Source organism: Octopus bimaculoides, chromosome 7 (assembly GCF_046866305.1).
Source record: "Octopus bimaculoides isolate indiv1 chromosome 7, ASM4686630v1, whole genome shotgun sequence".
NCBI classification, from domain to species: Eukaryota; Metazoa; Mollusca; class Cephalopoda; order Octopoda; family Octopodidae; genus Octopus; species Octopus bimaculoides.
This window is the reverse complement of record NC_142934.1, coordinates 97,424,088-97,443,512: the sequence shown is the minus strand read 5'-3', so window position 1 is coordinate 97,443,512 and position 19,425 is coordinate 97,424,088. Positions and strand designations below refer to the sequence as shown.

Below are 19,425 nucleotides of genomic sequence, written 5' to 3'. Positions count from 1 at the left end.
GTCTGGACAGCTCCCAGCTAGCTAGTTCCATGTCAAACTATCCAACCCATACCAGCATGGGAAGCGGACATTAAAGAATGATGATGACAACTATAACGATGCAGAAATGAAAGTTAATAAACAAAACCCAACTAAATCACAGTCAGATGAGTTAGCAAAGAAATGCTAAGAAGAGTTAATAACAGTTCTTTCTAATTTTGGCACAAGGCCACCAAAGTTTTTTGGGGATGGGTAAATTAAGTACACTGACTCCTGTACTCAACTGCTGCTTATTTCATTGACCCCGAAAGGATGAAAGGCAAAGGTGACCTTGGCAGAATTTGAACGTAAAAATGGACAAAATGCTGTTAAGCAGTTTGTGCTACTGATTCTGTAGACCTCTACCTTAGAAAGGTTAATAATCCCTTCTTATTCTGACACAAGGTCAGCAATTTTGAGGGGCGAGGGAGTCAGTAACATTGACCCCAGTGCTCAACTGGTACTTATTTCAGCAATCCCGAATGGATGAAAGGCAAAGTTGACCATGGCTAACTTTGATGTATATATATATATATATATATATATATGGGAGAATATACAAAAAATAACAACAGACGAGGACAGGTGGTGTAAATAACAAAAGTATATATTAGTATGACGCTCGGGAATACGGAAAGTCTTTGACGTTTCGAGCTACGCTCTTCAACAGAAAGAATACGGAGACAAGGAGAAAAACACGGAGAAAAAAAATTGAATAGTGTTCAGTCAACGGTCAATCATCATATCATCATCATCATCATCATCATCATCATCATCATCATCATCATCATCATCGTTTAACGTCCGCTTTCCATGCTAGCATGGGTTGGACGATTTGACTGAGGACTGGTGAAACCGGATGGCAACACCAGGCTCCAGTCTGATTTGGCAGAGTTTCTACAGCTGGATGCCTTTCCTAACGCCAACCACTCAGAGAGTGTAGTGGGTGCTATCGACTACCTCTAGTTTTTCACCCTGGAATGAGATAGAAGTTGTTTCCTGTTTGTTTGCAGTCTTTATTGCACCTGAACATCTGCCACAAACAAAAACTTGCTAGTTAACCTGCCTTTGATGTTGCTGCACCTCTTATGTGTCCATAGCTTGCACCGGGTACATCTTATAGAGTTACTACCTACTCCTTTTCTACATACTGAGCAGGGCCATCTACCTGAAGGGGTTTGTGTTTTATCTACCTTCCTACTTATTAGGATTTTGGTTTTAGCTAGGTTGACTCTAAGGCCCTTCAATTCTAGACCTTGCTTCCACACCTGAAACTTCTCCTCTAGTTCTGATAGTGACTCCGCAATTAGGGCAAGGTCATCAGCATAGAGGAGCTCCCAGGGGCAACCTGTCTTGAACTCCTCTGTGATTGCCTGGAGGACTATGGTAAATAAGAGGGGGCTGAGGACGGAACCTTGGTGGACCCCTACCTCTACCCGGAATTCATTGCTGTACTCATTTCCAACCCTCACCTTACTGGCAGCATCTCTGTACATGGCTCGCACAGCTCTCACTAACCATTCTTCTATCCCAAGTTTCCTCATTGACCACCAGATAAGGGATTGGGGGACCCTGTCAAAGGCTTTCTCCATGTCAACGAAAGCCAGGTACAGAGGTTTATCCTTAGCTAGGTATTTCTCCTGCAACTGTCTCACTAGAAATAAGGCATCAGTAGTGCTTTTACCTGGCACGAACCCAAACTGCATCTCATCTAAATTGATTCGCTCCCTAATTAGTTGGGCTATGACCCTCTCTGTAACTTTCATAACCTGATCTAACAGCTTGATGCCTCTGTAATTATTTGTATCTAAAGCGTCACCTTTACCTTTGTAGCAGTTGACTATGATGCTGCTACACCAGTCATTGGGTATGACTCCTTCGTGTATCACCTGGTTCGTAATACGGGTGACTAGGCTATAGCCAACACTGCCAGATATTTTGAGCATCTCTGCAGTGATTCCTGATGGGCCGGGGGCTTTCCCGGTCTTCATACTCTTAATTGCTTTATCTACCCTGGTACTATCAACTCGGATAGCTGGTCCCTCTATTGGGTCGACATACGGCAGGCTCTCTTTCTCCCATTCATTCTCTTTATTAAGCAATCTATCGTAGTGGCATCTCCAGACCTCTTTCTTTGCATCCTCATTTAATGCAAGCGTACCATCATCCATGCGAACACATTTCTCTCCTACAACATCACTATTCTCTCTCCTACACTGTCTTGCAACACGAAATACCTCGAGTCTTTGGTCCTCACGGCGCAGAACATTGGCAAATCTTTCCTTATCTGCTTCCCCTCTGGCTAAATAAACCTGTCGCCTAGCCTCCCTTCTGGCACATTGGTACAATTCCCTGCTACCACCGTTCTTCCAATTTCATCATTTAATGTCCGTTTTCCATGCTGGGACAGGTTGGATGGTTTGACAGGAGTTGACCATTTGAAGGGCTGTTCAGCTGCCCTTTCTGTTTTGGGATGGTTTCTATGGCTGAATGTCCTTCTTAATGCCGACCACTTTATAGAGTGTACTGGGTGTTTTTATGCAGCAGAAGCACGGGTACTTTTTACATAGCACCAGCACCTATGAACCTACAAAATTAGGGATGCTCAGTTGGAGACAGTTGCAGGGGATGAGCCTGTGTTTCTTCTTTATATGTATAAAGAAGGAATAACACTATATGATGACCAATGTTATTTCTTCTTTAAGTTTAAATTACAAAACTGAGTAAATGGAGAGGAGTCAGAACAAGATGCAATTTCCAAGTGGTTTAAATCACAAGTCTCTCATATTCAAGTTGCTAGAAAGTGACAGCAGAAGGGACCTGGATACAGCCTGCCCCACTTAGAATATAATGAGAATGAGATAAGGACTGAAACATTTGCCTAAGGGAGTTTCTTCTCAAAAATAACCTTCAGCTGTTCAGCTCTCTGGAGTTTCTTAGCACTATATGTGTATATATAACAACCAATTATGTTCACACACACACACACATAGGTATATATATATATATATATATATATATATATATATATATATATATATAAAAAATTAAGGTACTCAGACATGTGGATGTTTGTACATTTACAGATTTTTATTAATGTCACATATTAAATAAAGCGTTTTTCACCTAGTCGTGTAGGATTTTCAAATTGTTTTGAGAAAACAATTTGAAAATCCTACACGACTAGGTGAAAAACGCTTTATTTAATATGCGACATTAATAAAAATCTGTAAATGTACAAACATCCAGATGTCTGAGTACCTTAATTTTTTTTCTATATAATTTCTGTACATCACCCCCAAACCTTCAAATATATATATATATATATATATATATATATATATATATATATATATATATATATATATATATATACATATATATACATATATATATATATATATATGTGTGTGTGTGTGTGTGTGTGTGTGTGTGTGTGTGTAGTGTTAGGTGTGATGTACAGAATTAAATATTGAAAAAAAAGTCGTCAGAATTTTGGAATAACTTCTTTCATTTATTTTATACATATATTAGCGCTTTCGTTCGTCTTTCGAACTTGTCAAATATAACTCTGTGAAAATACAGAGATCTTGCTAATTTGTATAAAACAGGTGTTTTGTTTATAACAGAACATTGTTTTTTTTTTGGGTGGGGTGGGGGTGTGTGTGAGTCTATCTATCTATCTATCTATCTGCTTATACATCTTCCATTGTCTCCAAAGCCTCACCCCAAAAAAACAAAATAAAAACAAAAAAAAAACAATGTTCTGTTATAAACAAAACCCCAAAAAACACCTGTTTTATATAAATAAGCAAGATCTCTGTATTTTCACAGAATTATATTTGACAAGTTCGAAAGACGAACGAAAGTGCTAATATATGTATAAAATAAATGAAAGAAGTTATTCCAAAATTCTGACGACTTTTTTTTTCAATATAAATATATATGTATATATATATACCAGAGTAAGCACATAAATGTGAAACAAGGTGGAGAAAATAGTACTCGAATACCAGAGGTAGAGTAATAAGCTTTAATAATAAAGCTGCAAAAACACATCACAAAAACTGTTACTCAGAGTTTCACATTCCTGTTCGTTGGACAATTTTGGTCCAACAAATGGGAACATGAAACACTGAGTAACAGTTTTTGCAGCTTTATTAATAAAACACACACACACACACATGTATTATTTACAAGTGTGTGTGTGTGTGTGTGTGCATGGGTAAAATGCCGGATGAGACTTCTAGAATTTTCTGTTTAATTTGTTACTTTTGGATTTTCCGTTATTGGCTTGTATACAAGTACTAAATTATCTCATGGGTACCTGTTTCCCTTTCCACTTATGATAGCAAAGCACGTGTCAGATTGCTACCAGTAATACACATCCATATGGGAAGTAGATATATAATATATGTACATATTTTAAAATATATAACAATGTCTCTATTTTCAAGTGTCCATTCATTATATTTCTTTCTATATGGGAGAATATACAAATAATAACAACAGACGAGGACAGGTGGTGTAAATAACAAAAGTATATATTAGTATGACGCTCGGGAATACGGAAAGTCTTTGACGTTTCGAGCTACGCTCTTCAACAGAAAGAATACGGAGACAAGGAGAAAAACACGGAGAAAAAAAATTGATTCTTTCTATATATATATATGTGTGTGTGCATGTGTATATATATATATATATATATATATATATATATATATATATATATATGACGACCGCTCCATCTTGACAGACGATAGCCATCCCATCAACAATCCACACATATCATCACGCAGTACAATCACTCCGTTGGTGAGCCCTCAAGTGACTTTGAAGTCCGGCTGCTGAGCGACAAGGTCTACAGCACAGATGACAAATGCTCAGGCCTCTCGATCCTTGCTCGCTGGTATCCGATTCTAAGGAAACGCTTCTGTGAACCAGCATATGTCTCTTAAGTCCGGGTATTGTTTTACAAACCTAGTGACATATGCCACAGGTCGCAGAAGGCGGTTGGTATTTAGGGTGTCTGGAATTTCTACCCTCATGTGTTTTCATGTGATTCACATATTCTGCTTTTGACAGAAGAACGCGATCACATACAGTACACATCCTATACTCTCCACTGTTTACAATTTTTCCCTTTCGACAGGCCCGCTTAAGCTCAAGTTGCTGAAGCATCTTTTCCTCCCAGACATCATATATATATATATATATATATATATATATATACACACACACACATACACATATATATACACATATATGCACACACACACACACATATATATATATATATATATATATATATATATATATATATGTATGTATACATATTTATAAATATGTATACATATACATATGTATATTCATACATATACATATTTTTAGGTCAGCTACCTAATTTTGATGATATATATATATATATAACATATATATCTCTTTTACTCTTTTACTTGTTTCAGTCTTTTTGACTGTGGCCATGCTGGAGCACCGCCTTTAAATACATATATGTATTTATATGCTTGTGTATGTATATATGTACATACACAAACGTATAAATATTTATATATATATACATTTATATATATACACCTATACATATATATATATATATATATATATGTATCCATCTGTCTGTCTGTCTCTCTCTCTATACACACACACACATACATACATACAGCCACACACACACACACATATATATATATATATATATATATACACACACACACACATACATGCATGCTAATGGGGAAATACACAGGTCATATACACATTTTACAGCTAAAGTCATGCAATAGCAGTCTTCGTACAGACGACTATTATACATTAACAAGTCTAACTGGTTTTTTTATTTAGAGAATGGCACTGTAAAATGATTAAAGGGAATTCAAATATATGTAACATGGAAAAACAAAATTATCATCAGATTTTGAAGCACGTTTTTTAAAAAAATTACTACAAAGAATACACACAAAAGAAACTAAACAAAAGCAGACCCACACGCACACAGATATGTATAATTACTTCCGAATATTGTTCATTATTCGATATACGCATGAAATAATCCTTTCTTATTTTGGCACAAGGCCAGCAATTTTGAAGGGTGGTGAAGTTAATTACATTGACCCCAATGCTCAACTGCTGCTTATTTTCATCATCATCATCATCATCGTTTAACGTCCGCTTTCCATGCTAGCATGGGTTAGGGTTAGGGTTAGGGTTAGAAGACTGGTGAAACCGGATGGCAACACCATTTTATTGATATTAATCCCAAAAGGATGAAAGGTGAAGTTGACTTTGGTGGAATTTGAACTCAGATTGTAAAGATGGATGAAATATGGCTATGCATTTTGTTTGGCATGCTAACTATTCTACCAGTTCGTTGCCATATAAATATGAAAAAACAAAAATAATAATTATTTTAAATTTAGACACAAGGCAGGAAGTTTTGGGAGAAGGGGGGAGAGGGGGGTTATCTTTTTACCTTTTTTTTTTTTTTTTTGCTTGTTTCAGCCATTGGACTGTGGTCATGCTAGGGGCACTGACTTGAAAGCTTTAATAGAACAAATGAATCCCAGAACTTATTTTTAAAATCTGGTACATATTCTAGCAGTCTCTTTTGCTGAACCACTAAGTTATGGGGATATAAACAAACCAACACTGGTTGTCAAATGGTGGAGTGGAGAAAGATAAACAAAAGCACACACACACAGCAGGCTTTGCCTACCAAATTCAGTCACAAGGCATTATTGATCAACCCAAGAAGGTGGCGAGCAGGCAGAGATGTTAGCATGCTGGGTGAAATGCTTAGTGGTATTTTGTCTGTCTTTACGTTCTGAGTTCAAATTCTGCCAAGGTTGACTTTGCATTTCATCCTTTCAAGGTCGATAAATTAAGTAGCAGTTGCATACTGGGGTTGATCTAATTGACTGGCCACCTCCCTCAAAATTTTGGGCCTTGTGCCTAGAGTAGAAAAGATTATTGGTCAACCCAGGGCCATAGTAGAAGACACTTACCCAAGGTACCATACATTGGGAATGAACCCCAAACCATGTAATTGTAAAGTAAACACACACAACAATACATTACACAAACACATTCACACATACACATACACCAGCATGTGTACACACACACACACACAACTCATTAAATTATATAATACACAAATACATACATTTATACACACTCATATGGATGCACATGTGGATACACACACACAAATTTGATGAAATCTCTCATTGATTCGGCTAAACATGTGCTCCAGTTGTTCAATCAATGGAACTACTATTGTAGTCTTTCAGTTCATTATTGGTGTAGAAGTGGGCTATGATGTGCTATTTCTCAGTCAAACATAATTTTGGAGCTATCAGTGTACGTGGCAGCTGTGCCCCACATAGAAATATGTAATGCTAATAGATTCACTTCCCGCCTTTCAGAGAGGCCAACTCTTTTCTATAATTAAAAGCGTCAATGAGAATTCCTATGGTGAGCAGATTATGATTTGCTATGAAAGCTTGGGTCAAATCTCAAGAATCAAGGATTCTTCAAAGCTGACATACTATCAAGGAAAAGGACAGGCTTATTGTTATTCCTGTATTCTATTCCATTTCTTTTTCTATTCTCTTAATCACTCCCTCCATTTGCTTTGACTTCAGGAAAATTTGAACATTCTCCTGGAACGTAGTAAACAGAGATCAAAGTTATAATAACTAATATTTTCCTACCAATATGTAACCATAGGTACAAGCATGGCTGTGTGGTATGTGTGGTAAGAAGTTTATTTCCCAAGCAAATGGTTCAGGGTTCAGTCCCACTGTGTGGCACTTTGGACAAGTGTTTTCTACTTTAGCTTTGGCCAACCAAAACCTTGTTAGTGAATATAGTAGACAGAAACTGAAACAAGCCCATCATATATATATATATATATATATATATATATATATGTGTGTGTGTGTGTGTACTCATATGTGTCTGTGTTTGTCTCCTATCACTGCCTGACAACTGACATTGGTGTGTTTATGGTTTATGTCCCTATAACTTAGCAGTTCAGCAAAGGAGACCAATAGAATAAGTATCAGGCTTAACAAAAATGTTCTGGGGTCTATTCATTCTTATAAAAATTCTCCAGGGCGGTGCCCCAGCATGGCCACAATTTAATGACAAAAACAAATAAAAGATAAAAGCTGTGTGTGTGTGTAAGGTCGCCAACTGAGAGAGTTGTTAAAGTGTCAGCTGGATTGCTTTGTAGGAATCGTTCATGCTCTCTGCATCTGAGTTCAAATCCTGTCAAGCTCAACTTTACCTTCATCTTTTAGGAACCAACAAATAAAGTAGCATTCCTCTCTTTCCCTCACTCTTTATATTTATATCTGTCTGTCTATCCTTCTCTCTTATCTTCATCATCATCATTGTTTAATGCCTGTGTACTATGCTAACATGGGTTGGACAATTTGACAGGATTTGACCAACTTGAGAGGGTTCTGATGGGCTCCAGTATCTGTTTTGGCAATGTTTCCATGACTGGATGCCATTCCTAATAGCAACCACTTTACGTAATGTGCCAGATGCATTTTTGTGGCACCAACACCAAGTAGCTTAGCTTACAAGACAAGATCCCTTCAGACAGGTGGGGGTGCAGTAATAAAGGAGGTGGTTTTGTGTCAGGTGTAGAGACAAGATACAGTAGGAAAGAGGAACAGGAAAAGGGATCTTGTTGAAGAGGAAATACATGGGTGACCTGTTGGAAGAAACTGGTGATGGTTAGATTAGAAGGAAGGGGCAAGCCAAGTGTAAAAATGTTTCAGACATCTCATAGGTTATGACGACATGCCTATAACTCCATCAAGGGCTTTAGGTCCCAAAGCAGGCAGCAAGGCTTATAAGCTTTACCTATGTGTATGAAGGGCTTTAATAAGACGTGAATATTCAGCTAGTACATTGGTCCAGGGTAGGACAGCCAAGGAGGAACCCATGAATATCTGATAGCTCACCCATTAAGAAAAAGAAAAAAAGTATTCTTAAATTTAGAACTCCACTTTCAAGACTGAGTTAGAGTTAAAGATACACACAAACACACATATATATATATATACATATGCACAAGGGGGTGTTGAAAAGTTCCTGGCTTTGGGTAAAAGAAAATATGGGAGGATCGGTTAATTATAATTTTACTCAACATAGTCCCTTCTCAGATTCACACACTTATTGCAGTAGTACTTCAGTTTTCCTAAGCCCTGTAAAAGGACTCGGAAAGTTGGGCCCCCAACCAAGCCTTTCGCAAGACCCTTAAAGCCAGAAACTTTTCAGCAACCCCTCATATTTATGTGTGTGCGTGTGTGTCTTTGCAATTGTTCCCCATCACTGCTTGACAACTGGTGTTTGTTTACATCCCCATAACTTGGTAGTTCAGCAAAAAGAGACTGATAAAACAAGCAGCAAGCTTAGTATTTACAAAATAAGTACTGGGTCAATCTCTTTACCTAAACCTTTGAAGGTAGTGCCCCAGCCTGGCCACAGTCCAATGATTGAAACAAGTAAAAGAAAGACAAGAAAAATGTGTGCATACTTATATTTATCGTTTATCTGTTGTAGTCGTTAGACTGTGGCCATGCTGGGGCACTTTTTAGTTGGATGAATTGACTCCAATACTTATCTTTTTCCTTAAAACTGGTAATTATTTTATCGGTCTCTTTTTGCTGAATTGTTAAATTATGGGAACATAAATACACCAACACTGGTTGTCAAGCGGTGATGGGAGACAGGCATAAAAACACACACACAGGCACACACAAACATCCACACATATGCGCGCACACATAAACACAGAAGCACATACACACATGCACACACACAAAGGCACACAAACACACACAAGCACAGTTTCTGCCTCACAAGGCTTTGGTCAGCACTAGACTATAACAGTAGACACTTGCCCAAGGTGCTACATAGAGGAAGTGAACTTGGAGCCCTGTGGTTGAGATGCAAACTTCTCACCACATAGCCATGTCTCTGCACCTATATGCATATAAAAGTGCATTTAAAGTCAATAGAAGGAGTGAATACATGGCTTACCAGACTCTTAATCACTATCTGAACAGTAACTCTATGCGAGAGTAATTTCAAGTTAACATTGAAAGTAAACAACCAGTGTCTCATGCTGTGACTTGCTTTGCAGAAGATAAGAAGCAAGACACGAGAATTTAAAAACTGCACTGTCTTTTATTTTAGGCATACATTTTTCTTATTGTAAGATTAGTATGTGAGTAAGAGATTGAAATATGATCTGCAGATGTAGGTACAGGTATGGCTGTGTGGATAAGAAGCTTGCTTTGTAACCACATGGTTTTCAGTTCAGTACCACTGTGCAGCACCTTGGGGAAATATCTTCTATTGAGGCTCTAGGCTAACAAATACCTTGTGAGTGGATTTGGTTGATGGAAACTGTGTAGAAGCCTGTTGTATGTGTTGTATGTGTGTGTGTGTCATTGTTTCTGTTTGTGACTCCGTATCCCCACCACTTGACAACTGGTGTTGGTTTGTTTATGCCCCTATAGCTAAGTACTGGGGTTGATGGTTGATTTGCTTGGCTAAAATCCTCCAAGGCAGTGCTCCAACATGGCCACAGTCCAATAACTGAAACAAGTAAACGATAAACATCATCAACTACCACATCTGCCATTGCCATCATAGCTGTTGTCACAGCCGCCACTGCCACAACTGCTGCCACCACCACCACCACCACCACCACCACCACCACCACCACCACCAACAACAACAACAACAACTCTTTTTTCCATACTTGTAAGGGCTGGATGGGTGTTTTCCAAACATACTGTCTCACTACATATTGCAGCCCCTTATTATCTTCTTCACGAAGTTCAGCATCCTGGGGTCAACCTTTAATACTTCTTCCTGTGTCTTCTGCAAGTTCTTCTTATTTGAATCACTTAGCAATTCTTTACCAGGCTGTCATACTATATATATATATATATATATATATATATATTATCCAAAATGTACAGTATTGTATATCCTTCATGGCTGATCTCACCAATTGGTTTCCTGCACTCATCAGAGTTGTGTGAAACCAATTGATAAGATCAGCTGTGATGGATATATAATACTGTACATTTCAGATAATACACCCACTCTATTGACAGATATATGAGGTACATCTTTTCCCTGACTTATGGACTCTTAGTCAACTCATGTGTGTTTATATATATATATATATCATCATCATCATCATCATCATCGTTTAACGTCCGCTTTCCATGCTAGTATGGGTTGGACTATATGTATATATATATATATATATATATATATATATATGCACCACATGTCCACGTCAGTGTAATCTCCTTTCTTGCACACAATAGTTTAATCCTTCTATATTCAAATTTTTCTCTTAGTTTGTCTATACCTTGTCATTCTCTGACAGTAATGTTTTACATTCAGCAGAACATGCTTGCCTCATTTTTTTCCCGTTAAACAAATTCTCTTTTTAAGCCATTTTAATAGAAAAGTTGCTGTAGGTGATATGATTTACCCACCTAACTTTCTAACAATGTATTCTCATAAGTGCTGAACTAAAGAAAAAAAAAAAAGAAAAAAAAAAGAACTTTAAAACAGGTTATTTTATTTTTCACATCATATGACTAAAGATTGTTGACTGCTTTTCCATGCAAATTGCTCTTGGTGCAGTTTACGTTTGATGTCACAAATACTATAGTGTGTTTGATGTCACAAATACTTGCACCATTTATACACATTAAGAAGGTTGACCACTTGTCTAGCTGACTGTATGTCTGTCAGCAGTCATGGTTCAAGGTAGCTCATCCCATCCTTGGCTTTCAGCTCTCATCTTTTCTCTCTCATATAGGTTCTAGTAACTTTCACATAATGTTTGCCTGTCTCATGAACTGTACAAACAAGGACTTCTAATACATTTTGCTTGTTCTAATTATTTTATATCTGAATTATTAAATTGAACTGTAATAATCCTTTCTATTATAGGCACAAGGATTGAAAAATTGTGGGAGGTGGTTAACCGTTTGCATCATCCCCAGTATTTGACTGGTACTTATTTTACTGGCCCTGAAGGGATGAAAGGCGAAGTTGACCTTGGTGGAATTTGAAATCAGACAGACAAAATTCCCTAATATGCTAACAGCTCTGTTAGCTTGTCACCTTGGAAATTGAACTGTAACAACAATAATAATCATCATCATCGTTTTAACATCTACTTTTCCATGCTGGCATAAATCAGACAAAATTAGTTGAAGTCTGATACCCGTGATATTCTGTGGTTTGATGCCTGTACTGTCACTGACCATTATTTGTTTCCAAGCAAGGTATCGTTTCCCCATGACAAGACAAATTTCCATGGAAGATTAGAAATGAAAAACACTACTTGTACGATGATGACACTTGCTTACAACTACTGTGTGATATCAAGGCAAGGAGAGAATAACGTACACATATACACATACATAGTGGATTTGCGAGATGGAAGCTGAAAGAAGCCCATCATATATAGATGTATGCTATCTGCTTCTTCCGCCTTTTCCTCCTCTCTAGACATTTACCTCTTTCCAATGAAGAGTTGTGCTTGAAACATCATTTCCGCTACTATTTTCTGATCTAAAACTTTTCCTGAGTGTCAATCTAATATATTCACTGTGTACGTCTAATTGATTTTTGTCATTTTTTCCTGTTTTTACTTTTAATTTGCTTATGTGCACATATATATGATGGGCTTCTGTCAGTTTCCGTCTCCCAAACCCTTAATATGTGACTGTGTGTGTATCGTTGGCGATTTTCTTTCTCTGTCTTCCTTTCTTTGGACTTTTCCTATATTTCTGATGAAGAGCTCCGCTCGAAACGTGAAATCCTCTTTCTTTCCTTTCCTTTCCTGAGCGTCCAATAACACTGTACTTATTCCACATCCTCGCATAGTTGTTTTTTTCGTGTTTTTTCTTGCTCGTTCATGTTTGGATTGACTATATATATATAATTGGAGAATAAATATCATTATGATATATACTGTATACAGTTATCATATATATATATCTTATATACATAACTCAAACCTTCTCACTGGGCAAAAGGGATAAACAGCCCTTAGTTAAACATCCATTAATGTTATATCACCTGAAGAAATGAATCCATGTAGAAGATCTACCTGTTGTCCATGGATATTATGGACTACACTGTAATCATCCCATGAATATGATCTTAAGAGACATGTGATTTGTGGAAATGTGCCTAGCGATGCATTAAAATATTTATAAATTCCATCCATGGAATATTGTTATTATTACTACATATATAGATATATATTGCCCTAACTCTTCAAAACGCCAGTGTTATAATGGTGGCAGCTGATGAAGGAAATGTTCTCTATGTGGCCTGTGTGTTTTCTGTACCCTGTTTAGCATTTTGTCCATGTCTTTTTTGCAACGTCATGTACCCAAATATGCATCTATATATATACATGTAGATGAAGGTATGTACATGCATGTACATATATATGCATATACTCATATATTATTTGTATATATATATATATATATATATATATATATATATATAATATATAATCATCGCATATATATAATGGGCTTCTTTCAGTTTCCATCTCCAAAATCCACTCACAAAGCTTTGTTCAGCCCAGGGCTATAATAGAAGATACTTGCCCAAAGTGCCATGCAATGGTATTGAACCTGAAATCATGTGGTTGGGAAACAAACTTCTTACAACAGAGCCACATTAACACTGAGCAATATAGTATATATTATGCTATCCTCTCTGATTTCTGAATGTTTTCTGCATCCTTTGAATATTCAACTTTGAATACTATTTTGAATATTTCTTGCCAAGTAATGATAACATGTGTATGAAATGGAAGTTGTTTTTGTTTGCTTTTTTAGTAAAATTAATAAATTTTGAGAAAAATAGAAATGTGTATTTTGTATGCATATACTAGTAATACAATGACCAACTGCTACCGGAACATATAACAAATGTTTCTATCTGTATCAGTGAAAATAATAACAATATCGTTCCAAATTTCACTAAACTACTATTGACATATTGTATAAGATAAACTAAACAGCTTGCCTTTGCGAGACCACGGGATGAAAAGCAGGCAGCCTCGGCAGTATTTCACTAGGAACTGTTGAATACAGTTTCCATTGAACTGAGACAGCTTGCACATTCTATATTGAATATTGATGAAGCCTGTTAAACATTTTTGCATGGTCTGTATTGAGAAAGAGAGAGAAGGAGAGAGAGAGAAAGAAGGATGGAGGTAGGGAAAGAGAGAGGTTATGGAAAGGTGTGTGTCTGTGTGTGTAATTATCTGTGTCTGCCTGTGTTTGAATGTTTCAGACTGCTATTTCAATTCCAGAGTATTAAAAAAAAAAAAAAAACAAATCAAGAAGGAAAAACAATGCAAAAACGAAAAGAACCACAAGCTGTCACCAAATTTTGTATGTTGTTTTGTTTAACAGCTGGATGTTCTCTTTAATTTTAACCATTCAACTGCCGAAGCAATTAGAGTTATGAGCCTTGAGTAAAACTACAGTTCAATGTTTGTGTTTATGTATGACCATGTGCTATACACAACACACACACACACAAAGACATACTTATATACTAGAATATATATATGTATATGTATATATATATAGGCATATACACATATGCATGACTACATATATACATGTATACAAACACACACACACACACATATATAAATATATCTCATCATCATCATTTAACATCTGTTGTCCATGCTGGCATTGGCTGGAAGGCTGCACCAGACTCCAGTCTGATTTGGTACGGTTTCTATGGCTGGATACCCTTCCTAATGCCGACCACTCTAAGAGTGTAATGGGTGCTTCTATGTGCCATTTGCATGGCACTGGTATCTTCCACATTTTACTTGGCTTGATGGGTCTTCTTCTCAAGCACAACATAATGCCAAAGGTCTCGGTCATTTATCATTGCCTCTGTGAGGCCCAATGAAATGCTTAGCGGTATTTTACCTGCTGCTATGTTCTGAGTTCAGATTCTGCCGAGGTCGACTTTGCTTTCATCCTTTTGGGGTCGATAAATTGAGTACCAGTAAAACACTGGGGGGGTCAATGTAATCGGCTAGTCCCCTCCAAACAAATTTCAGGCCTTGTGCCTTTAGCAGAAAGGATTACAACTAAACGTAAAAACAAATATTAGCACATATGTATGTGTGTGTGCATGTGTGTGTGTGTGTGTGTGTGCGCATGCATGTGTGAGACTGTGTGTATGTTGGTAGAAGCATCTGTATGTCCCATTAAAGAATGAGATAGTGGAGAAAACTTCAAGAAACAAAACATGTATAAAATACTGTTGAATACCAGCTGTTGTCCATGCACCAAATTTGACACTGCTGCTCTGTAGTCCTGGGTGTAGCGCTTTCGTATGAAGAGTGTATGCAGTTATGCGTGTGTAAATGTGTGTGTATGTACAATGTGCATGCGTTTGTGTGTGGTGGGGTGGGGGTGGAGGTTGGTGTAAAATAGTAATTTTCAGGTTAAATAAATATTTAAATATTTTATGTATCAAACATAAAACAGAGTTAAGTTCAAGAGTGAAGTGCACTTTTATGGTACTGGCAGCTTTCTGTTTGCAATATATTTTTATATATAAAGCAATGTAATGAACATTATTCTTTAAGAAAGAGAATATGATATCTATATCTATATATGTGTGTGTGTGTGTGTGTGTGTGTGTGTGTGTGTGTGTGTGTGTGTGTGTGTATAAATATATATGTCTTGCTACTTCAAGTTTTTATGAAGTTATAGAGGCGCCATTCTGACATATGGTGTCTTGGGCATTTCAGACATTGTGAATTTGAACTTAGAGTGCAAAGACCTGGAACAATTACCGCAAGGCATTTAATTCAATGCTCTACTGACTCTGCCATCTTTGCAATATAAATACATATACATACATACATATTTATATATATGTGTGTGTATATATATATGTATATATATATATATATATATATATATATATATATATATATATATATATATTAGCATGGAAAGCGGACGTTAAACGATGATGATGATGATGATGATATATATATATATTCATGAATATATACACATACACACACAAGCTAGCAATTATATGTTACGTGTAAAAAGATAATATAAGTGCATATTTTATTCATTTTCTTTTTATGTATATCTGGACTATTTTCAGTTAATGACTGTGATCATGCTATGTGTATACGTGTATATATATATATATATATATATATATATATATATATATATATATATATATATATGTATGTATATATATATATATATATATATATATATATATACATGTATGTATGTATGCATGTGTATATGTATGTATGTATACACATACACACACATATTTCTTTTATTTCTTTTACTTGTTTCAGCCATTTGATTGTGACCACGCTGGAGCACCGCCTTTAGTCAGACAAATTGACCCCAGAACTTATTCTTTATAAGCCTAGTACTTATTCTATCGGTCCTTTTTGCTGAAACGCTAAACTATGGAGACGTAAACACGCCAATATTGGTTGTCAAGTAATGGTGGCAGGACAAACGCAGACAGGACAAACACAGACACAAAAATACATACATAGATACACACACATACACGCACACACACACACACACATTAGATTCTGTCTATCAAATCCACTCAGAAGGCTTTGGTTGGCCCAAGGCTATGATAGAAGACACTTGCCCAAGATGCCATGCAGTGGGACTGAACCCGGAACCATATGGTTGGGAAGCAAGCTTCTTACCACACAGCAATTCCTGGGCCTACATACACACACACACACTCTCATGCGTGCCCACACACAGACGCGTGCCCCCCCCCCCCCCCCCCCCACACACATGCATACACACACACAACATCATATTTTTCTTCAGGATTCACCAAATCCCAGGTTTTTCTCAAATCTGAAATGTAATCATCTCCTATTTCTGGTTCAATGTTGTTTTCCAGTTTCTTCTTTGCCAACCAGTTTCCATTTTTTGCCTTTTCTGAGGAACAGTTCCAGGGATATAAACTGTTCTTTCCTTATCATCTCCCTTGTTTGGCACTGCAGCTCTTATTTATGATAATATGCCATCTTTCTTCTGACGAATCTTTGTTTCCACTTGATAGGCTGACAGATAATCACAAGCATAATTTTTGACATTCATGACTCCTTTTTCAGAGAGTGTACTGATGTACATAATTAGAATATTTTCTTCTTTTCTTGATGGAAGCTTGTGTAGTTTTTGGTAGATCTTCAAATTTCAGAACATCTATTTTGTTGATGCAAACTAAGATAGGTATATATAAATGTTTAATGCTTTCAAATAAGGCAGTCTGTTCATCAGTTGTTTGGTTACATTGTTCAGAGATACCCATAATATACAGTGCTGCAGCTTTTAAATGAGCCAATGCTGTAATGGCCTGCATTTCAATAGTGTTTCTATTTTCTAAAGGATAATCCAAAAATACCTAGAGTATCAACAGCCTGCCAACATAAATACTGATGATTAGTGTGTCCAACAAACAATGATTTAGTTGTGAAAGCATAAGGCTGCACTTCAACATCAGCTCATGTAATCTTATTAATAAAACTTGGTTTTCCAACACTGAATCCACAGACAAGAAGAGTCCAGGTACTACGATCATTGGATGGCAAACAAAATAAATGTTGTCTAATTTGCTCCAGATATTCCAAGCTCTGTTTCTGACATCTCAAAATGGTCACCATTCTTCCTAGAGCTACTTTTTTCAACTGTTTACTTCGATAAAATGAATCAGCATTTTTCGGAAGTCTAACATAATCCTTTCAAACATTCTCAACTAGAAGTTGAGCTGTGTTTATTTGTCCCAAAGCAAGTCTGTAATGGTCCCAGTCATAGAGAACATTCATCAAATCTGCATAAAATGACTTCAGAAAATTTGCATAAAATGACTTCCAACTAACTTCAGAAAGTCATTTATCATTTGTGTTAACTTACTATGAACATTCTGTTGTGTGAATTTCACTTTGTGCATATAAAACTGCCGGATCCTTGAAATCTTATAATATTTGTGAATAACTGTTGGGGGTCTTGTGCTGTATCTTTGACAATAAAATCTTGTGAAGGTGGCACAACAGCGATCTTTTTGAAGTTATAATGCAACATGGTGTTACTGTAAACTGAACTCCAGATCACATGGACTACAAGCTTCAACGAGATCAAGACTGGAAGTAGGCCTCATGGACATCAAAAACTTCGTTTTCATGATCATCTCAAGCAGTCTCTCATTTTATGTGGTGTCCCTCTAATTCGGTTGGAGCTCCTGGCTGTTAAATGAAAAACATGGAGGACCGTGTCTGACACTAGAGCAGAGTGCTTTGAAACCAAACGCAAGTGACTGCATAAAGACAGAAGGAGACATTATCATCAATCCACTGCAGCTGTTGCTTAGTGTCACTTTCAGTGCCCCTAGTGCCACAGGACGATCTGCTTATCTTGTATTAGTCTTGTCAGCCATGTCTGCTCCCATGAGAAACAATGTGTTGGAGTGGGAGGAGGATGAATCTCTTGGATCATTGCTGTCATCACCTTTGATGGGCTGTCATAAGCAGAAATAGTAAAGTAAGCAGTGAATGTTGTCACTGGAGATCCAACAGCTCTTTGTTCCACTACCCTTTCACCTGTTCTTTATTTTTGTACGCTTTTAGGTATTCAACAATATGTGGTAAAATGTTGGGTTATTGGAACACCACTGGAAAGTAGGAGTGCACTAATTCTAAACAAGAAACCGACATGGATTGTGACAACCCATCCAAGGATCAGCATAAAATAGCTAATGCAAAATGAAGCAGATGATGATGATGATGATGTGTGTTCACATTTACACTGATTTCAAAACTGGTGTTGTTTATGTTTTATTCTTTCATATCTTGTAACTTAAGTAGCACAAGATACACTTGAAAGTGATTATAGTTTGAGGACCTTCAACATGGAAAATACAGAAGCTTGGAACCAGTCTTTCCAAGAGCTCCTAGATATAAATTGTGACATAGCCTTCTCTTCATCACTTAAGGGCGTATACTCATAAAGTGTTCAATTTCTTTGAATAGTTGTAGCTACTGCTTGGTGTCAGTTTTCTTTGTGTAAGGCTGTCGGAAAGCTAACACTTAAGTCATGAGCTTGGACCTATGAGAGAGTCAGTGTGAGAAATAATAATTCGAATGATTAAGAACAAGTATCTTTACTTACAAAGCTTAATATGAGTTCTTGTTTTCCTGTCTTAAGTCATCTCAAAATCTATGGCTGTGTGGTTCAGATGTTTATTCAAATCGTATGG

At 36.8% G+C, this 19,425-nt stretch overlaps 1 protein-coding gene and 1 pseudogene across 2 annotated transcripts in view; both read right to left on the bottom strand.

The window, feature by feature from the left end:
- The window catches only part of LOC106868848 (uncharacterized), a 149,122-nt gene that overhangs the window by 71,458 nt on the left and 58,239 nt on the right, over positions 1–19,425 (bottom strand). The gene's annotated exons all lie outside the window — the stretch shown is intronic.
- LOC149134817 (GTP-binding protein 4 pseudogene) lies at positions 7,626–18,254 on the bottom strand (annotated as a pseudogene).